This window comes from Fulmarus glacialis, unplaced genomic scaffold (genome assembly GCF_000690835.1).
Source record: "Fulmarus glacialis isolate BGI_N327 unplaced genomic scaffold, ASM69083v1 scaffold4541, whole genome shotgun sequence".
NCBI lineage: Eukaryota > Metazoa > Chordata > Aves > Procellariiformes > Procellariidae > Fulmarus > Fulmarus glacialis.
In genome coordinates, this window is record NW_009190723.1 from 19,874 (window position 1) to 32,232 (window position 12,359).

Genomic DNA, 12,359 nt, shown 5'->3' on the forward strand with positions numbered 1-12,359 from the left:
AGAAGCTATCTATGTTTCGTTCATAGATTAAAAATATTTTTAGATGGATTTTTTTGTTATTAAATCAGAAAGGAGGCCTGAAGTTTATTAGTAGTATCTCTTGTAAATATTCAGTTAATACTTGAGGTATTTTTGAGTTGCAGTTAGATTGAGGTTTCAAAATAAAAAGCATAGAGACTGTTGCCAGTTTAACTATATGATGGTTTTCAGTTCACACTGCAGTGACAGTGTATGAAATACCCCAGCTAGCCTCGCTTAGATTAATTTTTACCACTGTGGGTTTCCAAGATACATCTAATGCTGCAAGGATTTATTTTTATAATATTACTCCCTTTGGATTACCTCTAAATTGTCTGAGATCTGTTTTTAAAAAAAAAAAAAAATTTTTTTATTTATCTACAAACAGTGTTGAAACTCAGTGTAGTTTCTCTTCTAGGGTCCATTGTCACCCATCGACTCCTATGCAGAGATACCCAACCTGTGTGGGAAACAAGGGAATGTAGGAAGGTGCTTTCCCTGCAAGGTGAAGTGAACTCAGTGCTGTGACCCTCATTTCTATCTACAATGAGGGGGGTTCCGCTTTTTCCAGGGACTGGGTAGAGGGAGACCTCAGGACATCAGTCACCCGTGAAGTGGTAGCTGATACTTGCAGGTGGGATGTACACGGACAGCCTCCAGGCCTGCGTGATAGAGTCCAAAATTACTTTGGAGAAGTGAGGGGTAGAAAACTTTTTGAGAAAAATGTTTTCAACAACTTGATAAGCCAGACTTCTCACTTGAAACACTTTATTTTCCTGTCTTTGGAGGAAATGTGACTGGAATACTAATGGGGAATTAATCACATACCTCACCCTTCGCTTACTTTTACTTTTGGAAACAAGCCAGAGCCTCTTACCTCTCCTCCAGGTTCATTTTGTGCATGGATGTTGACTTCAGTAGAGTTGGATCTGCTGGCAAAAGCGGCCGATCTGGTGATGTCACTGGAACTTGCTAATTAAAGATATTACTGTATTCATCCTGTTGAAGGAAATTATTTTTATGTAGTTGCCTTGCATGGCATTTTTATATTAAAGACCTCTCTGCTTGAACATTGGATAGAGGTTGAGAGAGACTTTATCCTAGCCATAGGATAGGATAGCTGCACATTGACCACTGAAGTCCACGTGATGAACTATTGTCAATCTTTCATTCTTCTAAATCCCTGTTTATAAAACCAGAGATTTTTCTGTATGGCTTAATTCTGATGATAATTGTTATTATTACTTAGAATCTGGGTTGATGGGTATCTTCTGACTAAAATTCAGCATATTGTATGCCACAATCCAAAATTGGGCCTGAATCAAAATGGGTAGTGCAAGTTTACAGGAACATGAAAAATTGCATATTGAAAATTTGCAACCATTAATTTCAAGACTTTGTAGAATTTTTGAACTGTCCTTTCGTCGTATTTATACCAAATGATGTTGAACTGTTAATTTTTTAGTCTTTTAAATATTTATTATTTTCACCTGGAGGTCTGCTTTATTGAACTTGATTAAGTGAACCCCCCACTACTTCAAAATCATCTACATTGTTTAAATGGATGTCAAAGAAGAGCCTACAACTTCCTCTCAATATGAATTTCTGCTGGCATTTCAACATAAAATTAAAACATTTAACTTCCATGGTGGGTGACAACAAAGAAACTCCAGATTGCTGCATTAGCTGAACTAAAGAAACCTGCTTCCCTCTTGGGGTGGTCACGAGCCCTGGCTGATACCTGCCCGCACTGGGATAGCACCCTTGGGCTTCATCTGGTGCCTGCTGGTGTGGCAGGTCACACTGAAGCCTTTCACGTAGCTGGAGCGCTTGTCTCCTTTATCCAGGCTGTTCTTATGAATTTTGTAGGAACTTCATATCCTTGATACACCTGTCCAGCCACCCGGGTCTGCCGGGTGCGCAGTTATTGTCGCATGGGGATCATTTTAGCCTCTATCCTGGGAAGCCAGGTGAGATGAGAAGTAGGGGGAGATCTCGGGCTGGCTTCAGAAATGTTCGTAGCACCTTGTAAAAGGTGCTGACAGCATCTTCCTGGGAAAAGCTTTGATGCTGTGTGGTGTTAAGTGGAGGATGGTGGTGAGCTGCCTGAAGGAGAGCTGCTGGCTTCTTACACGGGCACAAGCACGGACCGTGCAGAGGGAGCCTGGGGATCCAGCACAGGGATGCAGCGGGAGCACCAGCCCTGGGGGAAGAGGAGTTACTGGCTGGACTGTGGCTGAAGCAGCTGGGACAAACGGAGCCAGGAGGGACAGCTGAGAAATGGTAAGAGGAACAGCCTTTTACTTCTGAGTATTACACTTCTTGTGCTGGTTTGCACCTTCCCAGGGCTGAAGACAGTCGCTGGCAGCAGGCGGGGGCTGAGCTCTGATCGTTCCCCGCAACTTTGGGGGCATGTCTAATTGCTCTCTGTGGCTCCCCAAGCTGTGAGACAACTGCTGCTGGAAGGATTATTTGGGAATTTCACTTAACAGGGATGAAGGGCTGTCTTCTGGGGCGGCTAATTAACAGGGCTCTATTCTGGTAATTAAATAGCAGTTTGTTGAACACAGCTTAGTTGATGAAATCTTTGGAAAACATAACACTTAGCAGGCAAGGAATGGCAACTTTGCCTCAAAAGCCTATCCTAAAAGTTTTTGGTATGGTTTTAAACTTTCATTCTCCAGCAAAGATGGTATTGATTCTTAATTTATTTGATTTGCTGCTGTCCAATGACAGTTCTCTCTCTGCTGTTGCAGCAGCTGGTTCCTCTAGGGCTTCATCTCAGCTGCAGGGCCTTAAAATGTCCTTCACTTGTTGCTTTTTCAGAAGATTCTGGTGCTGCCTTCTTAAAAGCCAACGCAGGAGGACAGGAGTGTTTGCCATCCAGAGAATAAATCCTTTGCTCTCCTGCTGCAGCGGCGGTGCTGGGGCTGCCGGCTCAGCCGTGCGTGCCGTTGCACAACCCGGCCCTGCCTCCTCTGCGGGGAGGAGGGTTTCCATCACGGTTACTCCACGCACAGCAGCACCTCCCTCCCCTCTGAGTTACATGTGTTGGAAAGATCACACGAAGCACGTGGGGTTTTCTCACCAGGTACTCGCGCCATTCGCATGCACTGAAAAGGGCTGTGGTTGCATATTAAGGCTTCTCTCTCACTTTGTACTGTTGTATTTTTTTTCACTGCCTTTGCAAAGTGGTCCTGGAAATCAGAGACATACCAGGATGAATTATTTTGGTCTATGGCTTATTTGCACCATGGAGATGCGTGTGGAGTTTTGTTTTGGAGAGTAGTGTTGAAAAAGCATGGGGAGAGCAGGAGCGAGCAGAGGAAAAGGTGCTTTTACGTTGTGTGATGTGCCTTAGCCATGCTGCTTGATTGCTGCGGAGGAGCACATCAAAGCGTCTTCGATTTAAAGCCGCTTCACGCTACGGGCTTTGCTCGATCTTCTGCGTGCTTTTATTTTAGTGTGGCAGGTTCAGGACAGGTTGGCACACTCTCCTCGGTAATAATTAACTAACTTAATACTTCAGAGCGAGGAACACAAAAGCTCCACGGGTCAGAAGGGGCTCAGTCAGTGCTCTGCCTTTGCCAGTTGATGGGAGTACAAAAGAAATCACTTTTTATGTTCTTCCTATGGCAGGATTGACCAGAGGGGATGAAGCTTAAGAGTTGTCTTAAAACACAAACGTGACTGTGACAGGGGAAAATTACTGATCCCGAGCAGCTTATATAAACCCTCTTGTCTGCACCCGCACACGGAAGGGAGTGCTTTCAGCTGGAAACCCTTCATGTCGTCGTCTCTTTACTTCTCCCTTTCTTTCCTCTCTTCTAATGATTCTCTTAGGACAACGACAACGAGGAAATTAGATTAGACAAACAGTGGGAGATCCCACGGCTTGCTATAAAAGCCACCTCCAATCTTTGCTACACTTTGACAGCTCTCAATTTCCTAATTTGACAAGTTAATGAAGACTGGATTATTTCCGAAGCCGTACGTACCGTGTTGCTGGAGAAGGGGGGCTGCGCTCTGCACCGGGCACCCAGCACCTTCCTCCCACCCAGGCTGCAAAATCGTCACCCCTGGGAGGGAGGCAGCGGGTGCTGCCCGGGGTCAGGAGCTGATGTTTGCAGCTGCGGTGTTAGTGCAGGGCTCTGCGAGATGTTCCCGCGCCAGGAGACAAGTGGACTTGCCTCGGGTGTGTGTGTCATCTCCGAGAAGCCGTGCTGCAGCATTTGACCTCCCGGTGTTTGGCTTGGCTGGCCGGTACGCTGTTTCCTTCCACTCTCCCCGGGGCTGTGCGCAGGCGGTGGAATGGGCTGGCTGAGCCAGCCAAGCTAAATACAGCAGGAGACGTCCCACTCGCACCTCCCAGGCACAGCATCCCTGGAGCGGGTGGGTGGGCAGCCGTGCACCCGCGTGGCCCTGCGTCCAGCCTGGTGCTCTGCTCTGAGACACCGGGCAGGAGAAAAGGCTTTAGATGTGGCGGAGAAACTACTGGCTGTTGGGAAGAGTGTCAGCGGGAAGTGCAGTAGTTCTGGAGCCAGCGGTCCCGGGGTGTCTTTGCACAGCAGCGAGGCCAGGAGCAGAGTTTCAGGTCTTGGTGCTCCCCCTCCGAAGTGCCCATTGCAAGCCCGGCGCCCACAATGTACTCTGGCTTATGGAGAAACTGGGAGAGGAGGGTTTCCATCAGTACACTGAGGCTCCATAAATAAGCAAATCGGAGGAGGCTGGAAGTGAAGAGCAGAGTAGGTATCATTCATCATGCAAGGGGGCCTGGAGTATGTTCCAGCCTGTAATGCGTAAGAGCAGTGTTATGAATAGGCATGGGATGAATCCCCTTCTTTTTGGATCGTGATTCTGTGTAATAAACATGCAAGACCATTTGTATAAAATAGTGAGGATTCTTTCCTAGAGAAGTAATTTAAAGCTATATTTGCACATCAGGGAACAGTTCGTAGAAACATTTTGTAGCTAAATTTCCATACAAGTGTGCAAAGAGAGAACAATGCGGTCAGCAAGTGATGGATGGTGCATGTAAACCTGTGCAACGCTGTGCTCTCCCTGGCCTGGTCATTGTATTGCACGGCCTCCCGTCGTAGCGGGGCAGCACCCAGCCTGGCACCCTGTATCCCTGCCTCCCCCCGCTGCAGCCGTCAGAGGCGTGGGCTGGATCACATCATAAATGCAATCTAAGGTAGAAGGGATTTTTTTCCTTAGTGTCTTTTGGTCACAAAACGGTGTTTTTGGAGTAGGAAAATCCTGACCCAAATGCATTAGCACTGCTGGCTCTTAGCAACCTTTAAAAATAATATTTACCTATAAAAGGAGAGGGTGGTCTGCCAGGTAAAATGTGAAATGACCCTGCAATGTGTGGCGCAGGCACAGTCTGCAGAGAAAGTTTGCTGGCTTTTTTTTTTTTCTTTGGGATAATTTTTTGGGGACTTTTTTGTTTTGCTTTGCTTTCAGTATTTCCCAGCTAGCTTGTTAGTCACTCCCCACACCCTGCAGCAGCGGCTGCACCACTCTTTTGGTTTCGTGTCTCGGGTCCCCCACCCTCTCGCTGTGGCTGTGTCACAGGGAATTACTGGGTGGCTCCCCCGGAGTTTCTCCCAGTGGGACACCCAACTGGAGGACCCCGGGGCAGCCCCCTCTCCGGGTTTTCGGAGGCAATCAGGGGATGTTTCTCCCTCTGGAGTCAAGCCAATGACAAAAGGTGATGTGAGCATCCTTGTTGCCCTCGCCTCCATCCTTCCTGCTCCTTTTTCACCCTTTCTGGGTGCTCTCAGCCTTCGTCCCCCTGAGCACCCCTCTGTCCCTTCTTCACACGTTTCTGGAGTCGGCCCGAGGTCTGCACGGAGCAATGTGGCCGCTGCTCCTCCCCTGCCTCTTGCAGCATCTTCTTCACGTAAAACAAGTGAACAACAAACCCTCTGCTGACAACCGCGCTGCCCTGCCACGCTTCCAGGAAACCTCTCGGCTTTTTTTGGAGATCCAAATCCTACCGGACCCACAGTCTTGAGAGGGTCAAACCCAAACCAGCGGGATGGATGTGGCCCTGGGGACCGAGCCCTTCCTCTGCAGTGTGGAAAATACCTGGCGGGGAGCTCCGAGGGCAGGGCAGGGTGCTGCACCTCTTCCTCTGCGGTTATTTTCCCTAATTGTTTTTATCAGACATAGACGCTGGGTTTTTCCGAGGAGGGACCTGTTGACCTGGCTCTGGCGTGGGGGCAGCGGACCCTCCGCGGTGCTGACAGCCCATCTCCCACCCTGGTGTTGACCTTTGCAAACGGGGTCCTGAGCTGGTTGGAAAGAAGATCTGATTTTCCTGGGTTTTGCCTGCTAAAGCAGAATCCCCTCCAAGCCATGCTGTGTGTGCTGCTGCTCCAAGGAGCAGAAAGCTTCCCTCTGCCGCTCGCATCCAGGCCTTAATCTTTGGGATTAGGCCTCCCTCTGATCCTCCTGCAAGCACAGGGTGAGCTGAAGCCTTGAAGAAAGGTCTTTTGACCTAATCGGCTTGCTGACACGCCACAAGACAGGGAGCAGCGTCTAGTTTCAGTGTCTCATTCTGCTTCTCCTCCTCTGCAAAGGAGCCATCCCCGGCCGCCCAGACAAGAGGTGCTCCCGCTGCGCATCCAAGGGTGCCGGTCGGAGCAGGGGTTGCTCTTGGCGTTCGGTACCCCCCAGGCTTTTACTGCTGGAAACTTCTCAGCGCCGTGAGGAGGTGCGAGGGGACGTTCAACATTTGCAATAGTTTTACTGTTCGAAGCCTGCAATGGCTTCCAGATTTAAGTACGTTTTTTATCTTATTTTTTTCTCTCTAGTGAAATAAAGGAGCCATTAGAGATGGTCTGTAATATGGGAGACACATGTTTGTATAGTGTTACCATTTATATAGCAGCAGCCTGGACTGGAAAGCCGATCATCTTCTGAGAAAATAAATTATTTCTTTGCTGCTTGCGCTCCATCCTGGAGCTTCCTTTGAAGGCTCTTAAGTTTTGGACATAGAGCTTTTGGTAATTAAAAACTTATTTAATCTTTGGAATTTTTTTTTTTTTTTTTTTGGGGGGGGTGTGTGTGTTATAAATCTAAAACCTTAACAGCTCAGCAAGAAAATACCTGCAAAGAGTTGAAAGAAAATGCATCTCCTGTGAAAGGCTGGCACTAGAGCTGCCATAAGATGGCACTGCAACATAAAGCATGGGGCCCGTCTGCTCCGCTGCAGCGCCCGGGCTGAGCTGCTCTCGCCCCGCCGGGGCGTGCAGGGAAGCACCCTTCCTGGTGGGAATAAAAATGCCAAGGAAGAGAAAGGACTTATGTAAGGATAATTCTGCTATTAGTCAGGGGGAGCTGTCATGGAGCCGTGTCTGGACTGGACTTTTCCTGCTTACACAAGGCACATAATGCTGCAGGAATTCATGTATAAACAGTGCAAATAAGAGAGGGGAGGCTGTCTAAATTATGAACAGCAGTAAGGAAATGGATTTCTTTAACTGTTGCTGGCAAATTCAGAAAGTCTTTGATTTCTGGGGGGGTTCTGAGCATAGCTGCACGTTAAAAATAGTCATGGTATAACTTTTTACTAGACTTGGGTGTTTCTTTGAGCACACACAAAGCTTAAAACAAGCTGTAGGAACAGGGGAGAAGCTGTCGTGGCTGGGCAGGTTTGCAGCTGGGGCGGGGGCTGGCTGTGCCGCCCAGGCATTGCTCCTCGGGGATGGGACAGGGTGCCTTCCCGAGGGTCTGCGCTCCTGGTAGCATGTGGGAGAAGCACTTGGTGTCCACACCGGGGCAAAGCAGCATCCTCGTCACAAAGTGCCACGTAACACGTCGCTAGCAAAGCTCCATCGCGTCGGTGACGTCTCTGACACCGTAAGTGAAACGCTCTGGGAAAAAAACTTTTGGCAACCGTTTTGCCCAAAGCCACACAGAAAGCATGGGGTGGAGCATGCTACAACTTCTAATTAATTGTAATTAGAAATAGTAAACCACGGAGGGGGCCTCTTCATGTACTGCAAGTGTCTCCTTCCTTCTCTTGGGCTGAACCGAGTAGCTGCCTTTCGCCCTCTTCTCCCAGCAATATGCATTTTCGGTGCTCAGACAGGGCCTTGGCTGGGTCTTAACTCTTGGAAAGTAAACGGCAGCATATCAACTGCATTTCTGCAGTCAGAGAGGAAAAGCGGGCTGCGTTTCCGCCGCTTCCCTACGGCACTGACAAGATTGGGAGCAATTCTGGAAGAAACGGGCAAAACCCCTACACGCGAGGGGTGGTGATGCCCTTTTCCTGCCCCACAGCACAAGGAGGCTTTGGCGACTGGGGCCAGCAGTGGGATTTTTCCCTGCTGCTGTGTTAAACCGCCATCGTTAGCTGACAGTGTTAATAACCTGCTGTGCTGCCGGGCAGCAGCGGTGCCAGGGCATGGGCAGTGCTGGGGGGCAGCCGGCCATGTTGCATGAACGTTTTTTAACGTGGTTACAACTTCAGCATCCCTCCGGTTGCTGCCTGCTCCACGGTGCCAGGCAGACCCCTCCACCTTGCACAGCACAGCGATGAGCACCCCAAAACACCCACCAAGGGGTACTCATGCGGACCACCCCAGGGACCTGCATTTGCCGGGGCTTCTGGTAGGAAAAGGGCTTTGGTAAGGGGTAGCCTGGTACTGGGGCAGCTTGTCAGCAGGGAAGGTATTTCGTGGCTGTAACAGGTTCCAGAAATCCACCTGAGCTCAGAGGTTTTGTTTCTGCCACTGCCGATTGAGGGCTGCTTTTCCTAGGCACCGTGACCTGTCTTATCGCTGCCCGTTACATAAAATACAACAAATAAAAGCAGCCTCTTGTGCTTGACCCACATTTCTCCAAGGTCCTTTTTTCTTCCCTTTTTTTACCCTCCAATACCTGCATTTCAGTCCAGACAGGGAGCAGAGACAGGACATCTCTCCTCCCCATGCTGCTCCAAGCCCAGCTCGGCAGCCAGTGCTGCCCTGAGCTCTCCAGGCACTGCTCTGATGAGCAGCCAGCTACCACACAGGCAGGAGCGTTGTTTTTTTTTCTCCAAAGGCACAAAACTTAGTTTTTAAGGGTGTTTTTCAAATAGGACTTTGGGGAATAATTACCCTTTATGCTACTTCAAAGAAGTCCCCAGCACGCTTAGCGCTACCCTCAGAGGACCGTGCCTGTTAGGAAAATACGCTGGCTTAAGCATCCTATAAGTAATACGAACTTTGACTGATGGTACTTAGTGCAAATGGGCCAATGGTCACATGGCTGAGTCTCCTAATGCCATTCAGGATATTTTTGCACCAATTGCAGCCTATTCATCAAAATAAAATGCCAATAAGTAAAACATTACAATGCTTTCAGAGGGGAGTGCGCAAAGGAAAGTAGGTGAATTCTGCCCCCAAATGGATATTCAATCTTATAACAAGTATTGTGTATTAACAAAAAGGGAGCGCCTTGGCTCCTCGCCATGCTGCGATCGTAGGGCTAATGCTTTATCTCCATTATCTTTCGACTGCGCTCCTGCCTCCGTTGCATGCGGACACGGAAACGAAGTAACTCACGGCCAGCTAATCAGGATCTATTTCATTAGGTTGTCCTCTAAAAATGGTAGCCTGCGTCCAGTGCCCCGATAAGAGCAGGGCAGGATGCTGCAAGGACAGGAGCCGGGGCTGCAAGGGCTGAAGGAACACCCTGGGGCGTGAGAATTTCCCTGGGAGGTTGCTTGCCTTGGATATTTTTATTTAGGGATTGTAAGGAGCAGGGTGGGAGAAGCCAAAGGGGCATCGGGAGTATCCTACTTGCACGGCTGGGAGCAGCATCGCCCAGCCCGGTCCTCCCCAGGACGTGCTGGAGCTGTGCCGTGCTCAGCCCCTCTGCTGAATGGATTAACTGAATATTTCTCCCCTCCTTTCCATACAAGCAGCCAGCCATGGTCCTGGCCTGGGTTCGCGGTGTTCGCTCATGCAGTGCATCCTGAGATGTCTGGTGGGGCTTCTGGATGCTGCAGGGAGCTGAGGGTGTCACCTCAGGGTGATGGGACCCGCAGCTCAGACCTGTTACAGCCAACCCTAATAGTAAATCATTTTTAAGAGAGCGGGGTTTTTGCTGTCTACACCCTGAGCTCCTGAGTTTACGTGTGCCAGCTTTTTCTCCATGACTCGAAGGATGCAGCAGATACCCTTCCTATTTTCACCACCCCTCCCAAGTCTTTTTAAGGGGAGGCCAAGAGCCTTGGCCATCTGACCCCAGGACATGGTGCTTTAAAGAAGCCAGTTACCTGCAGTGAAGCTTGCAGGAGCTGGCAGCACCACGGTGGCAAGTTGTGGGGTTGGGATTCACCCATGGGGGGCAATTGCTACATGCAAGAGACCTTTGGTGTCACAGCCAAGCTGCCTGCATGTACTTGGCAGCAATGCCCCAGAAGTCAGCACGGGCATTTCTGGCCACCATGGCCATCCCATGGAGGAGCTTATATGACTGGTGTTGAAGGGCCACCAAGAGAATACATCTGGCATGGTGGGGGGGCCCAGGCACCTATGGGTGCCAATGGCAGGGAGATGCCATGCAGCCCGTGGTTGCAGGGATGCTCGGGGAACACCAAAATCAAACCCCACAAGGCTTTGGGATGGGAGGGCAGGAGTGCAGAGAAGCTCTCCCCTGCTCCAGACGGTTTCCATCCCAGTCAGTCCTGTCCCTGCCGCCGCTGCCGCAGCAGGGCCCTGGCTCATCACACCCCTATCGGTGTGTATGTTTTTTTGTTTAAACCATTACAAATGTAAATGATCCTTCTCAATTACAAAAGCCTGTGCGAACTGGCATCTTTAAAGGAAACTCTGAAGGAGCTCCTGGCACGGCGCTTCTTCAAATATTTGGAAACTTTGCTAAGTCTCCTGAAACAAAGGCAGGCGCAACCTCCCGCTCCTCCACCACCCTCCCTCCCGCGAAGCCGAGCTCTCTGCGAGCGCACGCCGAGGGGCCGTCACTGCTTGAATGGTAACTGGGTGACACGAGGGGTGGCAAGGGACGGAGAAGCCGCCTGGTTGGGACAACAGCAAGGGCTGCGGCGGTCCCACCGCAGCCCATCTCCCGGCTGCCCCCACGGAGCAGCACCTTATGAATGATCTTCCTTGCTTCAGCGCCTGAGTTCCCCTCCTGATTTTCATGCTTTTGCCCTGCTGCAGTGGCCTAAACTTTCTTTTTTTTTTCCTCCCCTCCTTATTTTCCAACACAGCCTCTCTCAGGTAGCTAATTCTGCACTAAGGAAGCCCCGGGGCAATGAGATGCAGTCCTGCTGCTCCCCTCCGCTCAGGCTGAACTGCTCCTGGCCAGGCACTCGTGCTGAAAGGATGCGCGCGAGCCATTTGGACAGCACATCGCCCGGCCAGATTGGACCAGATGGAAGTGAAATGAATGGTTAAATAAATGCGGTGGCCGCCTGTACGCAATGTGATAGTACTTCCAAAACAATGAAACATATTATTTCAGATTTGATATCTGCTATTAATTGAGATTGAAGGTATTGATCCGGGCTGATTGCTGGGGACAATCAGAAAGTGGAAGGGTAATTGACTGTCATGTCCCTCATTGATCGGGCACCGCAGTTCACAGCAGCCAACATTATTTTCAAGTACTTTGCAGCACCTCCTCTAATAAAGCAATACAGACTTTAAGTAACAAAGTGACTTACGTGCGCTGCCATTTCGAGGGTGGGTGAGGCCGTTCTTAGCCAACATGTCATTGCCTTAACCAAACTGAAAGGTGGTGTCAACAGGAGAGCGCCGGGGAAGGAAAGCATGGATTTATGTTTGCACGTGTGTCCCTGTGAGCCAACACGGTGCTGTAGGACCATCTCGCTCCTTGCTCCTCCGCTGCAGCAGATATTAACGGAGGACCTCTGAGACAACGAAGGCATGGCACACGGGCCACGTGCCAGGAGAGTGTGACCTCCTCTTTCTAGGTTGTTTAAAATGTTAAAGCAACAAATATTTAATACCATGTGTTCCACCAGGGCTCGCTAGCAGCTGATCCAGAAAAACTGTCCTGGGAGAGGAGCAAATTGGGAAACATCCCAAGTTGCTGCAATCAAATCCACAAAAAGCTCATATAAAATTTTTACATATAATCAGAAGGATGGAAAAATTACCTTATTCCCTGCTGTGCACTTCAGATTAATATAGCCAAACATTATTCAATCCTAATACGGTGACCATGAAACATCTTCCTGTACTTACTAGGAACAGGCAGATAAAATGGCTTTTCTCCTAGAAGACATGTATCTGTTGTTGGTTTTTAATAATCTGCTGTATGTGCTGTTGGTTTTTATTAATCTGTACTACCTGACATTC